Genomic DNA, 22,562 nt, shown 5'->3' with positions numbered 1-22,562 from the left:
TTTATGGCATCAGAGTGTGTGCATCTGGAGCTGCTTCAGCTACCATGTCTATCATCATTGCAGCAACCATATGAAGGTGCCAGCTGAAAATGTGATTTTAAAAAAGTCTTATTTTTGTCATGACATCGTAGCTAATGGGCCTATTGCCTTACATTGATATCTTCTCTCCTGAAGATGAAGAAATATTTGGATGGTTTCCTTGTTTTGTTTTTGTTTTCTTACTTTCTGTTTATTTATTGAAGCTCTTTATCTGTGACAGCCTTCACTTATTTGTTAGTTTGTTGGGTACTAAGAAAAGGCATTAGCAGTGAATTTCATGTTTCTCGGGAATCCCATACAAACATACAAAAAGAATGACTGCTTACCTTCCAGCTGAAACAGAAGCTATACAAAATCTATTTATGATATATATTAGTATTAGTCATTACCCCCAATTACCAGAATATAATGGTAATTAGTGGTCTTTTGAAAAAAATGATGCAGCCTTATAACACAAAATATAAGAATGGAAAGAAGGTGTGAGATAATGACTCAACAGTTGAAAGCATGTACTTCTTTTTCAGAGGACCAGACTTCAGCACCCAGAACCCATGCTTCATAGTTCACAACAACATATAGATCTAGCTTCCTCTGCTCACCTTGTGGAGACACATAGACATGCGCTGCACAGTTACAGTGATTCCCACACTCATAAAGATAAATAAAATTAAAAACACATGTTTTAAAGAAAATATTAGAAGGGAAAACATGTTGATCTTTCTTCTTTAGAAATATTACAATTATTTTAAGCATTTAATTTTCTCTTTTTTTTACTTAGGTTGTATGATAGAACAGATGTGTAAACAAGTTATATTCAGGGTTTATTTGATGACTTTAAAATAGAAAAGAAAAAGTCAAGGATGTTAACATTATGGTTTGCTCTAATGGTTGCATAGTTACTACTTGCAGACTTGAGTATCTAATTTGGGATGTGTTTAACATTGATTACTTTAACTTAACATAATGTAATATCAGCATTTTGCATTTTGTAAAATAAACAACACTGTCGCATCATAATTCCTGCTGATTTGGCAAGAAACTCCACCCTAACACTCTTCTAAGTATTCATCAGTTGAGATCAACAGAGCTGTGTCCATTAGCAGAGTAGCAAAGTTATAACTTTCTAAATGATTAATGAGACACCGACTCAGTTTCTCTGCTAACTAAATTTTCATTTTAATTGAGTTTTCATAGAACAGTTCTCAAAAACATCATTTAAAAATATTAGTCTACTTATTCAAAGGATAAATTTTAGTGAAAATGTAAATGAGTAGACTTAAAATAATATCAGGGCATCACAGTATAGGGGTGAGATAATAGTGATATTGTACACAATTTGGGTCAGAGACAATATCATCTATATTTAGTAAGTGCTCATTTAGAATATGTAGGGAGATAATGAAATATACTCTTTTTTATATTTGTCTTGTATTATTGAAGAAATGGAACTGTAGTGGTAAAACTTGGCAGTTTCAGCAACTTTGTCTTATTTCTCACGTATGAGTAGATAAAAAAGATGAATAGCCTTATATGTAGATTACTGTTTCCCAGAGGAACCTGGGTTTTCTGAGATTCATTTTCTGAAATAAACTTGAATATTGTGGAGCATTCCCCTGAGAACATCTAAATGTCAACTTTAAGAAATGTTAACTTTAACCATAGGTTGATGTAGATGATATTTGATATAGGATTCAGTTCATATTTTGTATTTCTATAATGTGTAGCTTTAGCAGCAAAAACAAGCCCTGGAAGCATAGTAACAAAATCACAAAGTATCACAATGGCATAATAATTTGAAGTCAGCTTATTTATCTTCTTAAGCATACAACGGAAATTAAAGGAAGCCATTTAATGCCACAAACTATTTTAATATCGTTCATTCATTCCACAAGTAATTTATACAATAAACATATAGCATATATAACATGTAAAAATATGTATGCATGTGTTTGAATCATCATTTTTAAGTGAACGAAGACTTTATGTTAAGTGATAAGATTTTTTTCTTTGTTTATATATGCACCTATATATGCACACACATATATATATATATATATATATATCTAAAGTTGTTAATATCACCATTAAAGGTACTATAAAACTTTTATTTATTTATTTATTTATTTATTTATTTATTATTAAAACTTTCCGCCTCCTCCCCACTTTCCATTTCCCTTCCCCTCCCTCCACTCCACTTCCCCTCCCTCTCCAGTCCAAGGAGCAGTCAGGGTTCCCTGCCCTGCAGGAAGTCCAAGGTCCTCCCTCCTCCATCCAGGTCCGGGAAGGTGTGCATTTAAATAGACTAGGCTCCCCCAAAGCCAGTACATGTGTATTTTCTAATACACTAGACAATTAGCTTCTTCCCATCCTTAGCTTCTGTCTTCCAGAAATGGCTAATTTATCTGTCTATTGTCATTCCTGAGACCAGTACCTATGTAGATGTTTAAAAAGGTGTCTATAAACAGATGTCTCTCTGTGTGGAATGTCATAACTGTGCAATGAAATTGAAGAAAATGTACTCTTCAGTGATGTTGCATAAGCATCTCTTCCTACAAACCAGCACAAGCAAACACGTGCTTACAATGCACACACACACAACACACACAGAGACACACACAGACTCTCACACACACACACTCATTAATGTTGGAAATTTTGTTTTTCTAAAACTACGTCAGTCCTACTTCATAAGATGTCATTATAAACTAAAGGAATGGCTGAGTACTTTCTGGGGAGTTTGAATGATGGAGGAATAGAGGGCATGAAAAAATAGTTCTTAATATCCAGTCCTGTTCTTCACTACAGGCTCGGTTCTCCCTAGACTTGCCCAACCTTGTTTTTCTTACTCGGTTTTTATTTTCTTAAAATAAAGTACTTTTCTCTGAAAAAAAAAAAAAACAAAAACAACAACAACAAAAACCCAGTGCCATTGTCCTTGGCTTCTCAGTCAGCCCTCATTGTCTGCCACGTTCAGAGAGTCCAGTTTGATCCCATGCTTTTTCAGTCCCAGTCGAGCTGGCCTTGGTGAGACATTTTTGTCAATTTATGTGTCCCATATTAAATTTTATATCATACCTAAAATTTAACCATCTTGCTTTTGTTTACCTTTATGTTAATCTTTAGCATTCACCTTTTTAAATAATTGAAACTATTAAGCAATTACTTTTAATTAATGTTTAGACTTATTTGGTGTACTTCATTAATCAGTAATTTCTTTATGTTAGCCATAAAACATTTTCCATAATTATATTTTTCTTGCAGTGTTCTTTTTCTTTTTGTTTGTTTGTTTGGTTGGTTTTTGGTTTTTCGAGACAGGGTTTCTCTGCAGCTTTTTTTTAGGGCCTGTCCTGGAGCGAGCTCTTGTAGACCAGGCTGGTCTCGAACTCACAGAGATCTGCCTGCCTCTGCCTCCCGAGTGCTGGGATTAAAGGCGTGCACCACCACCGCCGGGCTCTTGCAGTGTTCTTATGAGATGTGCGAGTCAAATGTATCTTTTATAAACAAATAATGGTAACTCTTCTGTAATAATCAAGGAGTTTCAGTTTAGCCATTTGGAAGCCCTTCATAGTTATAAATTAGAAGAACAATTACATTTTTAACTCTCTCCTCTTACATTCCCATTCAAGATACTTAAGAAGTAAGGATTGTGTACTTCTTTATATATATACACAAGACATTACTGCTATAATCATCACTTCATGATAGCCATATTGTTCTTCATCTAGAAGGTCAGAAGGCAAAGAATTTGAGGTGTAGCTTCTATTTCTCCATAGAACAGAACATTCTATAAATTCCATTAAAATTTTACTAACTTTACCAAGGCTCTCCTTGACTTTTTCTGGGATATTTGAAAATGTTTGTTCACGCAATATGGTACACTGACCACAGACCAGTGAAATAGTCTCACACACGTCTGTTTTGGTGAACTGTAGGAAGAGTTTTTCTCTCACCTGCCAGTTCACAAATACCCGGAAGCCACTTTCCAAATTACAACACGGAGGCTTATCTGAAATATAAATGATTGGCCAATAGCTCAAGCTCATTCCTAACTAACTCTTACATTTTAAAATCACCCATATTCCTTATTTACTCTCTGCCACATGGTGGTACCTTTATTAACAAAGCACGTTCCTCTGTTGCTCCCTCTGCATCTGTTGGCATCTTTTTTTTACTCCACCCTTCTTCTTCCCAGCATTCTGAGTTTGGCTTTCTCTGCCTAACCTCCTCCAATCCAGCAATAGATGAGTGAGCTTGTTTATTAAACCAATTATAGTGACATATATTCACACAGTGTACAGAAGGATTATTCCACAGTAGTGAACCAGTGAGTTTAATTAGATTTCTTACCGCAGTTTGGATGAATACAACTATATCACTGAAAAGTCTACCCCATCATCAGTGGTGACTCAAGAAAAAGAATGAAAAACAAAAAATCAGTTGTATCCCGAGAATACCTGCACATTAGGAGGCATTGTTTCATTATGGATAAAGACGTTGCATTGAATGGGCTTCCAATACATGTTAAGATCATAAAAAGTGGCTTAACCTTTTGAAAATGGTACCTTGACCTCTTGCTGGTTCTGACTTCCATGGCTAATGCAATCAATATTCCTGTTATCATCTCCCTGGTGATTGGGCATCTACCCATCATTGGTCCCATACCCCATCAATCTATCTCAACAGTACAATAGGCCCAATCAAGCTGAGAACTGCATTGTTGCTTGCTATACTTATTGCAATGCTTAAGATTGTATAGAACAAACATATTGTAACAGAGAACTAAGTTTTAATTATTAGGACTTCAGATGAGAATAAGTAGGAGATAATAATACCCAGGCTTGGAATGTAGTAAAATACAATTGACAGAGTATAGCATTAATTAATCAAAATTCTAAGACTAACTTGCCTCAAAATCCTGTAAAATTTTAGGATCCTTGACCCAGTATTATTGCTTAAAAGCATATATTTCAAATGGTCATAATATGAACAAGTAAACCCATCATTTGAAATGGAAATACAATGTTGTAGCATCTAGAGGAAAACTAATACCCTATAACTTGGAAGTAGTTAAAGGTACATAAGCTTTATATCAGTTCAACAAAATGCCAGAAAAAGTCAGGCAAGGGAAAGGGCCTAAAATTTTCACAGTTTCAGTCTGTGGTTACTCATCTCCATTGTCTCTGGACCTACAGTTACAAGCAAAACTTGACTACATTGTACAACTGTGTACATGAGAAATCTAATTAGATAAACTAAAATAAAATTCCACAATGAAGCTTTGCATACCAAAAGAAAAAAATCCAAATCAAATTTATGCACCTAACACCTAACTACAAAAATATGTATAACATAGTTCTAATTGTAAAAAATTATGCAATTCAGGAGGACTAGTTGTATGTAGTACTAGTGATGCTTTGGGGTAAACATAAGAAGCCATATGGCAGGATCAACATAGAGATAGCTTTTAAAAGACATATTCTCAGGGCTGGAGAAATGCTCAGTTATTAAGAGAGTAGATATGCCTTCAGATGATGAGCAAGGCTCCAAGCTCCCATCATGAATGTCTAACAGACTCCGCCTGCAGGGCATCTGTATCTTTTTCTGCCATCCACAGCAACTGCTTCACATAATAAATGTCAGTAGATTTTTTAAAAAGAAGCATTCTGGTTCACTACATGTTCCCCTGCTTTATGTGTTGGAACAGGTTTTTAATAAAGGTATTACCAGATCCTCGAGATGATTTGTACAACAGTAACATTAGCAGCACTTTACATAATCTATAAATAAACACTCAGGAAGGTAAAGATTGGATCAGTACTATTAGTGTGATTTAACCATACCTAATAATTATATGAAAGGGATTTCAGATGTATAAAATTTGAAGTTTTTGTACTTAAAAATGATAAGCCTAATGTATGCCCTATTTAATTTACAATTAGTCTGATTATTTATTTTGAGGTTATGTCATTTATGCCTTAATCACTGACCATGGAATTTTTTAAACTTTTCCTTTTTTGTCTACTTAGTTTGTTACATCAAATTTAGTGAATATGATTTTTGACATCATATTTTGTAATAGCTGTATCCTCCCCCTTTCTAAGACTCATAATTTGGTTATTTTCAAATATGCCAAGACATTAAGATATATCAAATGCATGAAGTAGGAAGTGCCTCCCTCCTGCTCTCTTCCAAATTTAATCATTGTGCTCATTTCTTGGCTTCTATTTCTGACTGAGAAGGAACCTTATCCAATTCTAACCTACTTGCTGTATGAACTCCTGAATTTATACAGTTTTGGGGATGAAGTTGCTGTAGATGAACAGAGCCAAGGTGAAGACATAATCTGATTAAGCTCAATACCTATTGGGAAAAAAAAATACCATCATCCAAGTTAGCTAAGAAACACAATATCAATATCTACAGAAATAAATGAGTCAAAATACTATTTGGGAATTACTAAAGTGGAACCAGCAAACTCATATGTGTGAAAACAAGCTATTGTTGTTTGGAAACCAATGGGAAGAAAGCCATGAGAATCCCAGGACAAGTATAGCTGTTGGCAAATGCATTCTTTGAAGACTTCCCTAGAGTTTCCATTGCAATAAGAATTTTTATTGCAATGTGAAATTCCATCAACAGAAGAAGCATTCAGTGAGGATCATGAGTTCAGAAGCCAGTTGTGCTGGCAAGGGTCTACAACATCTGGGAAGTATGTCCCCATTGCATCCCCACACACACTAAAAAAAAGTTTTTAGTTTAATTTAATTAAGATAAACTTACTGTGGATGGTAGTCTCAACGTATTGCACAAACATGTATTGCAATGTATTCTTTTGTGAATTGAGGAAGTACTGACCTAGAATTTTAAAGAGAAATTTAATAAAACAGAATTTGTTTTAACTGAAGTCTATCTCATTGAAAATGGACTTAATACTTCCAGCAGAGGGATATAAAAAATAAACACAAATAAACACGCAAACAACAACATCAGAGAGAAATGGATTGATTGCCTGGGTACTTTCTCTTAAACTACCTGATTGAATGTCTTTCTTTATGGTGTGACAGTTACCTTCAAAAACATCATTCTGTCCTTCTTCTTCCCATTCTAAACTTTCTCATATTCCTCTTCTTGCTCTTTTTTCCCCCAATTTAGGCCTCTTTTTTTCCCATTCATTGTTGTCATCTACCTATATGTTTATGGATATATTTTCATATAAAACTGGAGTTTTAAAACTTACCATCAGAATTGAAGACATAACTATGTGGTTGGTTTACTGTTCATTTATTAGCTTAACTTAACTCTGACTTAGGTAGAAGAGAGGAGTCCATTCCTTCTCTAGCTTCTTTTTAACCTTAGGAGTATGAAAACCTCAGCATTATTTTGAATTCTTTTCTAGTAGCTCACTTCACTTTTTCAGTAAGTTTTTATGTTAGCTACTTGTTTAATTGCTGCAACAAAATACTCAAAGGTAGCAATGTAATCAAAGAAGGTTTGTTTTCTTTCATACTTTAAGGATTTAATCCATCACAGAAATTTTGGAGTCAGGAGTTTGAAACAGCAGGTCACATCATATTGAAAGAATCACAAATTCACTCTTTCTCAACTTTACACCAAAACACATAACGTGTTAACCACATCCTTTCAACCCCTTACCCCAGAAGACATAAGTACATCAGTAGCAAAAGAACAAACAGACTCTTTAATGTCCCAATTCAGAAGTCAGTTTGGGTTAGCTGGATGGAAAGCATCACTTCCCATATCCAAGATCACATATCAAAATAGAAGTGTGAGGATCACATCTGCCAAAAACCTATAAAATGTAGGCAGTGAGTATTCAGAAATCTGAGAATAGCAGGAGGAATATCCCTAACATCCCCAATCCCCAAGTAGAATGTGCATTCTCAGTTTCTGACACTTAATTGGTTCTACAGTGATTCATACATATAATGCAAAAAAATGCATCAAAAGTTCTTCATCCACAGGTGTTCTGAGAGTACTATGGAGTCACGTGAACATTTCTTCTGTTGTACAATCAGTTAGATACAACATGCCACTCTACTTTGACAAACCTAAACCTTAACAACATGAAATAGCTCCCTGAAGGACAGGAACTAGCCTGTCTAGCAGACAACTTCCATATCTTTACCTCTGTATATAAACAGTGTACTTGAATAGTAGCCATTTTTAACCTGAATGGTAAAATAATGTGACATATCAGTTATTCAAATATAATTTTAAGTTTTTCTTTCAAACTTAACTTAGTTACAGGTAAGATTAAAAATTGGTTGGAAAAAAAATTGACTCCATAATACTCTTGAGACCTGATATTGGATGAGAAGAATTACTAGGTTTTGTACAGAGAGATAAAATGTCTACATAAATCATAAAGATTTTGCAAGGGTCTCTAGTAAAAAGCCCCTTAGGCCTGTAAAGGATGCCCTCCATTTGGAACTTGCTATGTGCTTCATTATAAGTCCTGAATGGATATTACATCATGGCATTAATTGTATTAAGGTCTAAGGGCCTGTTACAATACCAGATATATAAGTAGATAAAATAAATATGAAAATCAAATATTAACTGAAAATGTGTCATAAAATTGCTTTAGGAAAAGTAATTTGGTAACTATAATATTACCATCTGCTTAATCAAAAGTAAATATTCATTCTAATAAGATGAAAGCATTTTACTTTTATAATTAAAATTAAACTTTGGCTGACTATTTGGTCCTGTAAGGTGTGGAACTTTTTCAAACTTGAACAGTATTTTGATTGTTTGACTATTAATGTTGAATATACATATCCTCTGTCAGAAATATGTACTGTATAACTAGCAAAGTATATTATTTGACAGTTGCATGCTGAGGAATGATTTCAGTAAAATATTAAGTGTCTTTGAAATTTTGATCAAAACCTGTTTCTAAAAGAGATGGTATTTTGCATAGTAGAGTGAGTATAAAGAGTGCAATTCGTACATACAGTGTTTCTGAAACTGAGTCAAGGTGTTTCCTGCTCCATTCATTACCTTCCACAGTATGACTGTATGCAAAATGAAAGTACACGCAGCGTGCTTTCAGAGCTAACACTGCACTGATACTGCAGAACACAGTCTAGGTGAACCCAGAAGGAACAACTCAAATTCACCATACTTATAAATCTGGCTGCTACATGTTAAAAAATATTTTAGTGTTGCTAAATTTTTACAAACCCCATATTCAGGTGTATGACTCCCATGTAGATCACAACGTATAGTTTAGAAAGATGGCACGGAACAATGAAGATTTCACCCTCGTAAAATCTGTTAGGCATTAGTTATCCCAAATATTTTCTTAAAGCTATAATTCATGACCTCAGCACATGATCTGAGTATTCACTTCATAATTCTTTTGCAGATGATTCTGATGATTTTCCTCATAAACCTTAGATGCAGAATTGAGATAGCAAATAGCCAAATGAGGGTAGTAGTGTTAATAAGAGGGTAAGACAAACAATTACTTCCGCATTTATCTCTGTCTCTCTCTGTGTCTGCGTGCTTGGAGTCAGTGTGTTTGTGTGTGTATTGAATATGGAGAAAATATTTATTTTGAAGAAAGATGTTTTTAATTCATATAAGAAATAATTAGTTTAATTAAATATGGAAAACTTTGTACCTAACAAAAGTATTGCAAAACTTTAAGAAAAAATAAATAGCAAATATAATAAATGTAGAAATATGCTGACTTGAAGACAAGGTCATAATTTCAAATACCTGTGATGAGTTTTACTACTGAAGCCTATAAATTCATGCAAATATAGTTGCTAATATTTAAATATAACTGCAAATATTCATGTGGCTAATTTCAATATAAGACAACAGATACAGAAAGGATATGGAGAAATTGAAACTCTTTCAAAATGGAGATAGGATGTAAATGAATGACCCAGTTCTTAAAAAATAAGTTGATATATCATTATTTGACTTCACATGCATAAAAATAGGACAAAATTGCTAATAAAATATTATAGTAATATTATTTCCAACACACTAAAGATAAAAATAATCCAGATAGTTATTGAGTGATTTCTTATTACATATAGTATGAATGTTTAAATGTAAGGTAATGTTATTCATCAGAATAAGAACAAGATTTTAGACACATGATTCATCATGGATGAACTTTGAAGGAACTGTGCTAAGTGAAATAAGCCAGTTGTAAAAAGGAAGTGTCCTATCATTCCATTTACTTGTCATATCCAAAAATGACAAATTCACAGAACTAGAAAGGAAGTTGATGGAGGCTTAGGATATATAGAAGAAAGGAAAGAAAATTCTCCGTTTGTGTTCACGTGAGTTTTATAAATGTAAGATAGTAGATTCTTCTATGTTTTATTGAGTCTATAAACCAAACAACGAATCAGTGTGTCAATGAATAATCTAATCCTGATTTTAGTTTTTGTAAATGTTGAAGTGTGACTAGTAATATATTTTACTTCACCTGTTGGAAATTATTTATTAAGAAATTGTAGTGACAGGACTCATATAGTAGCACAACACATTAGCTCCTGGGCTTGGATGGATAGCAACATTAATGACATGCAGCAACACAGAGGGAAATTACACAAGGCACATGTTTTCTTCCCTAGCAAGCATGCTGCCCTTAAGAATCCCATCTACACTCCCTGGTAAAATCTGCTCCCACCTAAGCAATACAGCAGGGCATGGCAAGTCTAGCCATTCATAGTCACTGCTTATTGGAGACATCATGATTGAGTTTCTTCTGTTCATCTTGCTGTGTTTGATGTCAAGTGCTTGTTTCACACAGTGTTCAGCCTAGAGCACTCAAGTCATATGGCAGCTCCCCAAACAGTCCAAATGAAAAAACAAAGACCTTTTATTGACCATTTCTCTATGTTGCAATTTATGTCTCAGAGAATTTCAAAACATCACTCTGTAACAAAAAAAGAATTCTGCGTATCTGACAGCCAAGTGATCCAGGGTTTTGTAAACCATGGCAACACAAACAGACTATCAGTAGTTTATCGTCCCTCAAATGTGAAATGCATGTTCCCTGACTCCTCACATAGTCAAAACAAGACCATTCATGCTATACTCATTTGCAGAATTAACTTATCAAAGATATACTGCATTCAGGCAACTTGAAGTAACCGGCAATTCATGATGTATCAACTATCAGTTAGAGAGATGGCTCAGCGATAAAGAGAATTACTCTTGCAGAGGACTTGTGTTGGGTTTCTAGCACCCACACTTGGGACCTCACAACATCTATAATCTCAGGACCAGATTGGTCAGATGCCTCTGTCCTCCTTGGGCAAATGCACTGATAGACACAGGGACTCTCACGCAATCGAAAAATAAATCCTTAGTGTAAAAATAGATCAGTGTTTTTTTAACGAATTAAAAACTCATGTATGTGTGTGAAATTAGTGTGTATGTGTGTACATTTCAGTTGCTACTAGTCAAAAAAATAGTTAATGCAATCAATGTGACCTCTATTTTATCTGCTAGGGTATTGACACTGCTTTGTTTACCATGTGAATGCCAGTATCCACTACTCTAAATTAGCTGTAAGAACTGTAATGTGTATGTTTTAGGAAACTCAATTGTGATTTCAGTCTAGATTATAAATTATATACCTTTCAGGTTTGATTATAGTAGTTTTCTGACATACTCACAAAATTCAGATAATCAAATACCCCCAATGCTAGACTGTATAATAACTCAATTGTTGACATAGGAGTAAACCTACTATAGACATTGTTTTTGTTGTTCTAGTTGTCTGATTTGAAGTTATAAAGGAATGTCTGCCTAGTTAGTCTTTCATAAGCTTAGTAACTACTACACAGGGATGATTAGATTTGATCATTAAAATTATACTGAAAATTCAGATTTCGTGGTGTTTGGAAAAGGAAACAAAACCATGATTCTTTTTCAGAAGGAAATCTATAACTCTTTTTCTTAAATTGTAATTTAATTTCATCTCAAGTTACTGTGATTTCTCCAAATATTCAAGACAGTATGAGGAGGATAGTAAGCAATAAGGATTGCCATTCCATAATGGATATTATTTCTGCTTACCCCTTCACAGCGTTCTGCTCAGAATAATATAAAATTACTAATTAGCAGAGCAGCAAATCTTACTTCCTATAGAATTTTAACTCTAGGAAAGTAAAGTCTTTCATAATATTAGGAAAAATCTGATCCAGATATAATAAATATCTCAGGAAAATTTTATTTAATTATGTCATTAGCCTGAAGTAGAAAGTCCCAACTAAGGTCATCTAAGCAGATGATTAATGTTGAAGACCAATGAACATATTGCACTCTGGGCTTCTTTGGGCTACAGAAGGCCATGTCTTAAAAATAATATACTTTTTTGAATATTTTATTTACTATTTGTTATTATTATTATTGTGTAATATCTGTTGGGTAGGTGGGTAGTGTAACATATATATGAAAGACAAGAGGGCATGTTTGAGAGTAGGCTCTACCTTCTACCTTCACATGTATCCCAGGGATAAAATTCAGAATTCCAAGCATGTGAAGCAAGTTCCTTTACCCACTGAACCATATATACTACCCCAAATAACATTTGTTTATTTATTATCTATTTATTTCTTTGAAGCTGAAAGTTTATGGTGGAATCTTTCTTCTACTAATAGTAATTTATTTGTACTCTCCTTCTTGTCCCTTACTTCTATGTCAAACTTCATAAGGTTGACATGATTAGATTCCCTTGAACTACAAAAGTGACCTTGTGCAATGAATCAGATCCTACTGAAGATGGGTGTGATTACATCTGTGTAATCTCACCCTTGCAGATACAATACAATCATGGAGAAGACTTCTCAGCATAGCCCCTGGTCTTGAGCATTCTATATCATGCTGGGAAGGAAAGGGTCATGTCAGTGTTCTTCATGACACAAAGGAAAAGACAGTTTGTACAACAATTACATGCATACTGGTGGGGCATGTTTATGAATACATTCCATAAGAACAAATGACAAAAATTAAGGAAGGACATAATTTACTCACATGTGTACATGATATTCTCTTCTTGAGTAATCCTACTGGAATGGTACTTCACACCTAATCACTGTTCAATCTCTATTTCTAGCCTGTTTCAGTATTGGTCTATAATAAAGAACAAAAACTTCAGACTAACAATAGTTAGGTTTATATATTTCTTTTTAAAGAGTAACTTGAAAAGTAATAGCAAAATATGCTTTTCTTGGTAGATGATAGCCTTATTTTCCAATTAATTTCCTAAGCATAATTAGACATCACAAGATTTTGTCTGGGGATAACAAAGAATAAAAGTGAAATATGAACAGGAATCCAATTGCTAGGGATTTCAGGAAACCAGAAAATGATGAATTCCAGGTGTCAATGGGCCCAAGCAAGTAGATAACGGTAATTAATTTGGGACTGAAAACTTTGGCCAATGTCTCTCACTGCAGAAGAGGTCAGATATAGGATGAGAGGATTTTCAGTATCTGGACTATTCTAGATCTACTAGCTCCGAAAAAGGCAGAATGGAAAGGTCATGTTTATAAAGGACTCAAAGGACACTGACTGTTAGAGGATACAGGAGATTATGGGGGAAAGGATATTATGTTTGTACTGAAGATACTTGTTCTATTTGGACAATTGTATAAAAATTCGAAAGTGCATAGATAAAGGAAATGTAAAACCACCCCATGAGGATAATGCTACCTAACAATAAAATGGCTTCAGGAAGTAAATATAAATGGCAGTAGAATCCCAGATCTCAGAAGGAAAGCATGCCGCATATTCCTTTGAAATAACATGCATTGAGGCATTTCTAGAATGAAAGAATCCTTCAGTGTAAGCTGATTGTAGTTGTTAACTTTATGATGTGAGTAGAAGAAAAAGAATGTTCAGCCAAAATATCTGTAGTACACCATATCTTCAATGTACCAAAAACAGCCGAAGAAGAAAAAAAAATGACAAAATATTGCAACAATAAAATTTTATCAGAGGAAGAATGGTGATATTATTTTTGCAATGTTTTGTCATTTAAATTGCAAAGCAAAGAAAAAATCTAAAAGAAAATATAAAAAATGAGAAATGCTTCGGAAATCAGGTGGATTATAGAATTTCAGTTAGATTAGGCCATATTTTTATTTTTTTTAGTTGTACAAAATTTGAGAACAAAAGACAATAAAATATGAAACGAGTAAATACGATTATTTGAAAAATATCCCCCTGTAGAAACTGATGGAATTAGCAGCTGAAAAGACTGCTCACAGGTTTCAATAATATAGCCATTTAAATTGTTTCAAGAATTATTTAAATTTCCTTTGGTGGTAAACAGAAAGAATCTACAAAGAATAAACAGTGTTTGAATCCCATAAAAGTATAACACCTCATACCTGAAATAGCATAACAGATAACTAAGAAATTAGTTAAGGTATAGTCTGACAGAAAGGAACAGAGAATTTTCCATGTAGATAAATGGGAATGAAATTTTAGTTTCACATTCCCTATAATCTCTTCATTCTTTTCAATAATTCTTTACTAATATAGCATAGAAATAAACTAATTTGCCAATTTTTCTTAGTGAACTTCTATTTAAAAATTATTCTTCAGAGTCAGTTTCCTTTAATTATTATACACCTAGTGGGTTGATTACACTCTGGGGCAGGGTCTACAGCCAACAATGTTGGACAATAGAAATTTGACTCCAAGGCTGAATGTGTGTGCACGTGTGTGTGTGTGTGTGTGTGTGTGTGTGTGTGTGTGTTAGGGATATATAGGCCTGCAATAGCAATTAAAGAAAAAGTTGTATTTGAAGGGAGCAGAAGGAGTATATAAGAGGGCTTGGAGTTTAGAAAAGGGAGGGAGAAATGTAATTCTACTATTTTTTCAAACACAACTGCCAAGAAAAATACACAATTCTCTGGGTGTTTAGGCCTTGGGAAATGAGCATCCCTTTATATACCCTTTTTGTTTTCATTTACTTGTTTGTGTTTGCACTGCATTTTCTGTATGGTTTAGGTACTAGTACTCTGTGAAAAGCCTTTGAATGAAAGGTACTGAAGAAAATGCTGTAGGAGAGCAGCGGGATTTAAGCCTTTACTTCTGACATAAAATAACACAAGGAAGCAATCCTGGCATAAGATACGGCGTACAGAGAGAATATTCCTAGATTATAACCTAAACATGTATAGTTTGCATGTGTATGCACAGCCTTCAGAACACTGTAATGGCAACACAACACAGCAAACTGAACTGCAGAGATGAACATGATGCCTCAAGCATAGGCAAAGAGGAAGAACTACTCACATTTGGCATTGTGTGTTAGAAAAAAATAGTGACTGCATGAAAATTCTTTTCTATATATTTAAATATATTTAATTCGTAATTAAAATCCTAAGTACAAAACTAAACAAATGGGCACACAAATACACACACACACACACACACACACACAGAGAGAGAGAGAGAGAGAGAGAGAGGAGAGAGAGAGAGAGGGAGAGAGAGAGAGAGAGAGAGAGAGAGAGAGAGACCCAACCTTCAGGCTTCTGATCTCAGAAAATATTCCTCATGAGAGCAAGTGTCTACACAATGCAGCTAACTAACTGATGACAGACCAAGAGAGATACTACCAAACTCGAACTTGATGTGATGGAGCAGGGTCTATGTGTTACTTTCTCTTTTTTCTCATTTTTTTTATTAAAAATTTCTCTCATCCCCTCCTCCTTCCCCTTCCTTCCCCTCCCCTCCACCCATACCCCCACTTCCTCCCTCTCCAGGCCAAGGAGCCATCAGGGTTCCCTACTCTATGTTAAGTCCAAGGTCCTCCCAAATCCCCCCAGGTCCAGGAAGGTGGTCAACCAAGCTGACAAGGCCCACACAGAGCCCGTCCACGCCGTAGAATCCAAGCCCATCACCATTGTCCTTGGCTTCTCAGTCAGCCTCCACCACTGGCCACATTCAGAGAGTCCGTTTTGGTCGCATGTTCCATCAGTCCCATTCCAGCTGGAGTTGGTGATCTCCCGTTAGTTCTGTCCCACCGTCTCCATGGGTGAACGCACCCCTCACTGTTCTGACTTTATTTCTCATGTTCTCCCTCCTTCTGCTCCTCATCAGGCCCTTGGGAGCTCAGTCCGGTGCTCCAATGTGGGGCTCTGTCATTTTCTCCATCCATCACCACTGGGTCTTCTGTTTCTAGCTAATGGCCTATGTGTTACTTTCATTGGTTAATAAAGAAACTGCCTTGGCCCTTTAATAGGACAGAAAATTAATTAGGCAGAGTAAACAGAACAGAATTGTGAGAGAAAGAAAGCAGTGTCAGGCAGACACCTCAGGCAGTCGTCTTGCCTCTCCTCTCTGAGACAGAAGCAGGCTAAGATCCTTCCAGTAAGCCACCACCTCGTGGTGATACACAGATTACTAAATATGGGTTAAAGCAAGATGTGAGAATTAGCCAATAAGAGGCTGAAACTAATGGGCCAAGCAGTGTTTGAAAGAATATAATTAGTGTGTGTTGTTATTTCCAGGACTAAGCTAGCCTAGAGGGAGCCAGGCAGGAACTCAGCTCACCGCTCCTTCTACATTGATGAGATAAAAATGAGTTTTATTGGGGTTACTTACAGGACTATGGGTAATGGTTTATTTACAGGGGCAGGTATGACTGAAAGACATCTAACTCAGGCCTGCACTGACGACAGCTCATGATTTCTGAAAAGCTGGCATTTGCTGAACTAAGTGCAGGCAGCTCAGCAGTTTGGAGAGTATCTCTGCCAGGCAGCTCATGTGATCTGAGAACACTAGTATTCTTAGTACTCCTTATTTATTACATGTGCTAAGGGAGGGCCTAGTGAACCTGATCAGTTTCTGGGACCTTCTGGACCTCCGAATTGTTTATTTTCTGACTGTAAGAAACTGGATACTTAAAACTATCATGAGTTTACATTCTCATAATACTTTAATGTTTCAAATAAAATTAATATTTACTGATGTTTCATAATGGATGGCATCATCAACCCTTCTAGAAAACAATTACACCTTATAAATATCAAAGCTGATTTAAAGCATGACGCATTTTTGTTGAAAGACCAGTCTTTTGGGAAAACCTTGATCAGTAATCCAAAGAAACAATTGTTTCATTGAAATACATTACTTGTAAGTTCAACAATACATGTTAGGGTTTAGCTTATATTACCTTATTCTGTTCCAGATTATTCTCTCAATAATTTAAAATGAAAAAGAATTCACTCAAGTAAGAGTTGATTCTGTGCTTGGAAGATGCAAAGCAATTGCTTTCCCGCCACCACTACAATGTCAAGGAGAAAACTTTCTATCTAAAAAATATGATTAAACCCTGTGGTAATAATGCCTGTGCCTTGGGAGATAAATAATATGATGTTATCAGAGAGTTCCCTGGTGTAAAGCAATAACAGGGAGAAATTGTTGCCTACATAATATGATAAGCTACACAGCATTATCTAATTCTCATGTATTACAGATAATAAATATTTTTGTTCTCTGGAAGCAAACAAAATCATATAAATCCAAGCTACAGCATATCTGGGAAAAATGTACTTTTCTAACTGAATTCAAAGAAAAATTTGAAAATGTTACATGGAAATTAATCACGTACAGGTAAAATTATCTTTGCTAAAGTATTATATATCATGACATGAAAATAAATTATGACTATCTTATGGTTTTCTTAAATTATAAAAAAATTAATGAGTCTATGTTTGTTGTATATACTAATAACATATAAGAAAACAACTGCGACATTGTCAAAACAACTTTGGAAAACTTGAAGATATGCTAAACAGTATAGATTCAAATTATTAAGAAGAATTAATTTTAGGCATATGCATTTTATGCAATTTTCTCTTTTATGTTATATTTATTAATTCACTGAGAAGTTCATATATATATATGATTATATTCACCCTTTTCCCCATCTTCCTCCATTTCTCCATCTTCAACCTCATGTTTTACAACCACCTCCTTAAAAAAAATTCAAATCCACTTTGTCTTGGCTGATTACTTTTGGGCATGAGTCTTATTCTGGAGTGTCATACCACTGATGAAGACTGACTTTCCCTCTCCTGGTAAAAAAGAATTGTGATAAACTCCTCAGCTAGGAATGGTACTCAGCGAATGCCTCTGCTCTTCCATGCTGACGTTGTCTGACTTGAGATTGTGTGTTTCTTAGGCATGCTTACATAGATGCTGTGTGTTCACATTTACCACAACATCCTTTGGTCTGGAAAACACTATTTTCTTAAATCATATATCACTTCCTACTCTCACAGTCTGCCTGTATTATCTTTCAAATTATTCTTGAGTCTTGAGAGAAATGCAGTGATAGAGACATCTCATTTAGGGCTGGGACTCCAAAGTCTCTTACTCTCTTCATTTTGACTAGCTGTGGGACTCTTTGTTAATCCTCATAAATTGTAAGAATTTTCTCTGATAAAAGTTGAATTACATACTAGTCTAAGAGTATTGTAACAGTGTGGATGTTCTGCCAGGCAGTTTGTTACTGTAACTTACACAGTTCTTAGATGGTAGAAACTTTCTCCAAGAAAGCATAAATAGTACTTTCTAGCACTATGAACTCTACCAAGTACAGATGTAACTTTGAGCCGATCACAAATTATATCCCTCCATGTTCTATGCCATTGTATGTGGAGTTTTTAGTAAGATAGTCTTACTGTGAAGCAACAGAGAGAAAACAAAGTAACCCACATTAGCCAACAGCTCTGAAAGAGGTAAATGTGCAGTCTTGCCTGATCTGAGAATCTAAGTGGGATTGAGTTTGGTTAGTGTTTGGATGGGAGGTCATTTTTTTTAAACATTGACAAAGTCAATAAATTTTGAAGAATTTATATTTTGTATATGGACATAGATGAGTATTTTCTCTCAAAAAAGAGATATCAGCCGATCAGTCATATTTAGCATGTTTTCAATGGTGTAGGCTCAGGATTCTACTCTTTGTAAGGTTCTTTTCTGTTAGTAAGATTTCTATTAGAGCTGCTATTTCCATCTTAGATCTCAAGAGGGAGGAACATAATTATCCTTATATTGGGAGACAGTGCATTTCAACAAATTCTACCTTTGTTACTATTAATCAGAACTTGATAACATAGCCCAGAATCATACTCACTGGAATGCACAAGCTAGACCTAATTTTCTAATTTAAACTATTGCAGTTTCTGATGTGAATATGTTTTATTACCATTAGTTAATAATGAAGCTGCTTCAGCTTATGGCAGGGCAAAATACAGCCAAACTGGATGAAATATATAGAGCGAGTAGGTAGAGTCAGGGAGACACCATGTAGCTGTCGAAGGAGACAGATGCTGGAAACTTACCAATAAGCAACAGCCTCATGCTGATACACAGATTAATAGAGGTGGGTTAATTTAAGATGAAAGAGTTAGTTAATAATAAACATGAGCCAATAAGGCAAGCAGTGTTGTAATATAGTTTCTGTGTGAATATTGGGGTCTGGGCAGCTGGGAAGAGAACAGTCTCCACCTACAAGTTTCTATTGTTTTTGCTTTTTAGTTCTTTCTCCTTTGTTCTGAGCCTTTGAACTTTACCTACTAGAAAGCCTACAAATTGTGCTCTGTTTTATAAGAAGTTGTTGGATTAGATAACATTCTGTTATATTCAATGGCATAGTCTCACTAGAAGGAACTTACTTTTGGGTGATGGTGAGTTCTGATTACAGAGCTTTACACTCTCAGTTACTAAATGAAGAGTCATAGCAAATGCTATACTTTAGGCAATTGTCTCATGTGAGTCATACCCAGCTGTATGGCCACTTCTCTTGAATAATCACAAGAAGTATCTTAATCACCTCTCATTATATTCTTTTTAAATGGTAGAAAGAGGCCTGAGGAAGCCAATGTATAGTAATTTAATTACTTGCCAAACATTAACTTTTTAGGGAAATACTCCAAAGTTCTTAATTTCTTCATGGAATTTGACACTATGAATTCTTTATCAAAAAAAAGGAATTTATTTTAATTTTCAAATTATCTGTTTCAGAAAACTGCTTATTCTAACATTACAGATTCACATTTTTTTTTAGAAAGGCAAAGTTTAATTAAATATCAAGGTCAAAAACATGTAAGTTTTCATATTCTAGTAAGTCCTTCACAATTAAATGAAATTCAAATTGAGCAAAAGAAGATATGTTGTTTTGTTGTGGGCTCAGACAGCATTTAACATTCTGTAGTTATATCATTTTTGTGTTAGCTTAGTCCCTTTTTCTGTCTTGAGATAAAGTCAGACAAGGGGCTGAAAGTGGACAATTAGTTGCAAGATAGAGATTTAGCAAGAGATTACTTCTAAGCTGAATCTGATTGATGTGGGATTTTCCTGTGTGCTGTGATTACCATTGATAAATAAAGGTATGGTCTGGGGCTATAGCAGAGCTATAGGGGAACAGAGGTTGGCAGGGAAAACTAAACTGAATGTTGGGAGGAAGTAGGTGGAGTCAGAGAGAAGTCATGTAGCCCTGCCAGAGACAGCCACTGGAACTTTAGCTGGAAAGCCACAGCCACATGGCAATACACAGATTAATAGAAATGGGTTAAATTAATATGGAAGAGTTAGCCAATAAGAAGCTAGATCTAATGGGCCACACAGTGATTTAATTAATACAGCTTCTGTGTGATTATTTTGGGGGTCTGGGCTGCCCAGAAACGTACAAGTGGCCAAGTGGCGTCCTTCAGCATCTGATCTAAAAGGAAATTTTCTTTATGTTTTCTCCATTTAGAATTATGTCAGTACTGGGTTTCAATCTCTTTTTGTGAACTATTTTTCCTTTATTAAAAATACATGTTTTTTCTCACATAATATATTGTGGTTACTGTTCATCCTCCCTGTATTCTTTTCAGTGTGTATCCATATGCCCTCTCATTTGGATCCTCTCCCTTTCTGTCTTTCATTAGAAAACAGAATGATTCTGAGAACTAGCAATAAAATACACTAAGATAAAACTTACATATTAAAATTGGACAAAACAAACCAATGGAAGGAAAAGAGCCCAAGGGAAGACACAGAATCAGACAGAATCAGAGACCCACTTCTTCTTAAACTTGGGAATTGAAAGCCATAATGTATACACCAAAGACTCAGTACAGACCCATGCAGGCCCTGTGCTTGCTGCCTCAGTCTTTGTGAGTTTATATGAACTTTGTTCATATGATTTATAGACATTTGTTTTTTGATGTTCTCCATCCCCTCTGGCTCATATATTTTCTCTGCCTCCTTATAGCAGGGTTTCCTGAGCCCTGAGGGTAGGGATTTAATAGAGTTGTCCCATTTAGTGATGAGTGTTCCAAGGTCTCTCACTCTTTGTATGATGTGTGGTTTCAGATCTGTGTATTTGTTCCCATATAATGAAGGAGGAAGCTTCTCTAATAATGGCTGAAGAAGACACCAATCCCTATGTAGAGCAGAATGTCATTAGGAGTCATTGTATTGCTCCTTTTGTTATATCAGTAGTATTTGGTTTTACCACAGGTCCCTGGGCAGTCGAGTTTCAGGTTCTTGGTCACCCAAGCAGTGTTGGGTATGGATTCCATCTTGTGGAATGGGCCTCAAGTCAAACCAGATATTGGTTAGTTCCTGCTATAAGCTTTGTGCCACCTTTGTTCTAGCATACCTTGAAGGCAGGACACCATTGCAAATCAGAGGGTTTTTGGCTGGGTTGGCATTTATGCTTCTCTTTTTGTGGAATGCAGATTATGTCCTTGTTCCAAAGACACCAGAATGCAGGTATAAAGTCTCTATGTAGGCACGAACTAGACTTTTCCATGTTCAGAGATATGTAGGTGTTTTCTTCATCATTAGAGCCTTTCTGTCAGTTTGTGGCAACAGCCTGAGTTTTGGGGGTATTCCCATGGGACCCCTTTGGCCAACAACTCAATTAGATGTTACCCAATCCAGGCACTGGAAGCTTCATTTGGTGACAAGAGATGATTAGTTGGAACTATGTCTCCCCAATTATTTGGTGATTTAATTCCAATCATTTTATTATATGTGAGTATTTCAGTGGACTTGTAGTGTATTTGGTTTATATACTACCCCACAGATAACTTGAGATAAATTGTGGTTTTAGTTCTAAAATCTGATTAAATTTCAAGTAAATAAGGACATTTTGTATTAAAACAATTGAAAAATATTCTTCTAATACATTTACTTTTGTCAGAAAATATGATGGATGGCTCAGCGAGGAAGGGAACATTGAGTGAATTCTCACCACATGAGAACATTGGATCCATAGACTCCTTATAGTGGAAGGAGAGAAGCAGCTCCTGATAGTTGTACTCTGATTTCCACACACATATTGCCATATGCAAGCATGTGTCTGTGTGTGTGCACGTACACATGTCGACAGACACATATACACACACACACACAAAGAAAGAAAGAAAGAAAGAAAGAAAGAAAGAAAGAAAGAAAGAAAGAAAGAAAGAAAGAAATTTAAATCCTTTAAATTTTTGAACAGCGGTACATGA

The 22,562-nt window shown here is 35.2% G+C and overlaps 1 protein-coding gene across 6 annotated transcripts in view; it reads left to right on the top strand.

The window, feature by feature from the left end:
• Spock3 (SPARC (osteonectin), cwcv and kazal like domains proteoglycan 3) overlaps nucleotides 1–22,562 on the top strand; it is a 362,591-nt gene that overhangs the window by 282,084 nt on the left and 57,945 nt on the right. The gene's annotated exons all lie outside the window — the stretch shown is intronic.

The sequence above is a fragment of the Arvicola amphibius genome, chromosome 4 (genome assembly GCF_903992535.2).
Source record: "Arvicola amphibius chromosome 4, mArvAmp1.2, whole genome shotgun sequence".
NCBI classification, from domain to species: domain Eukaryota; kingdom Metazoa; phylum Chordata; class Mammalia; order Rodentia; family Cricetidae; genus Arvicola; species Arvicola amphibius.
This window is presented reverse-complemented; position numbering and strand designations above follow the sequence as displayed.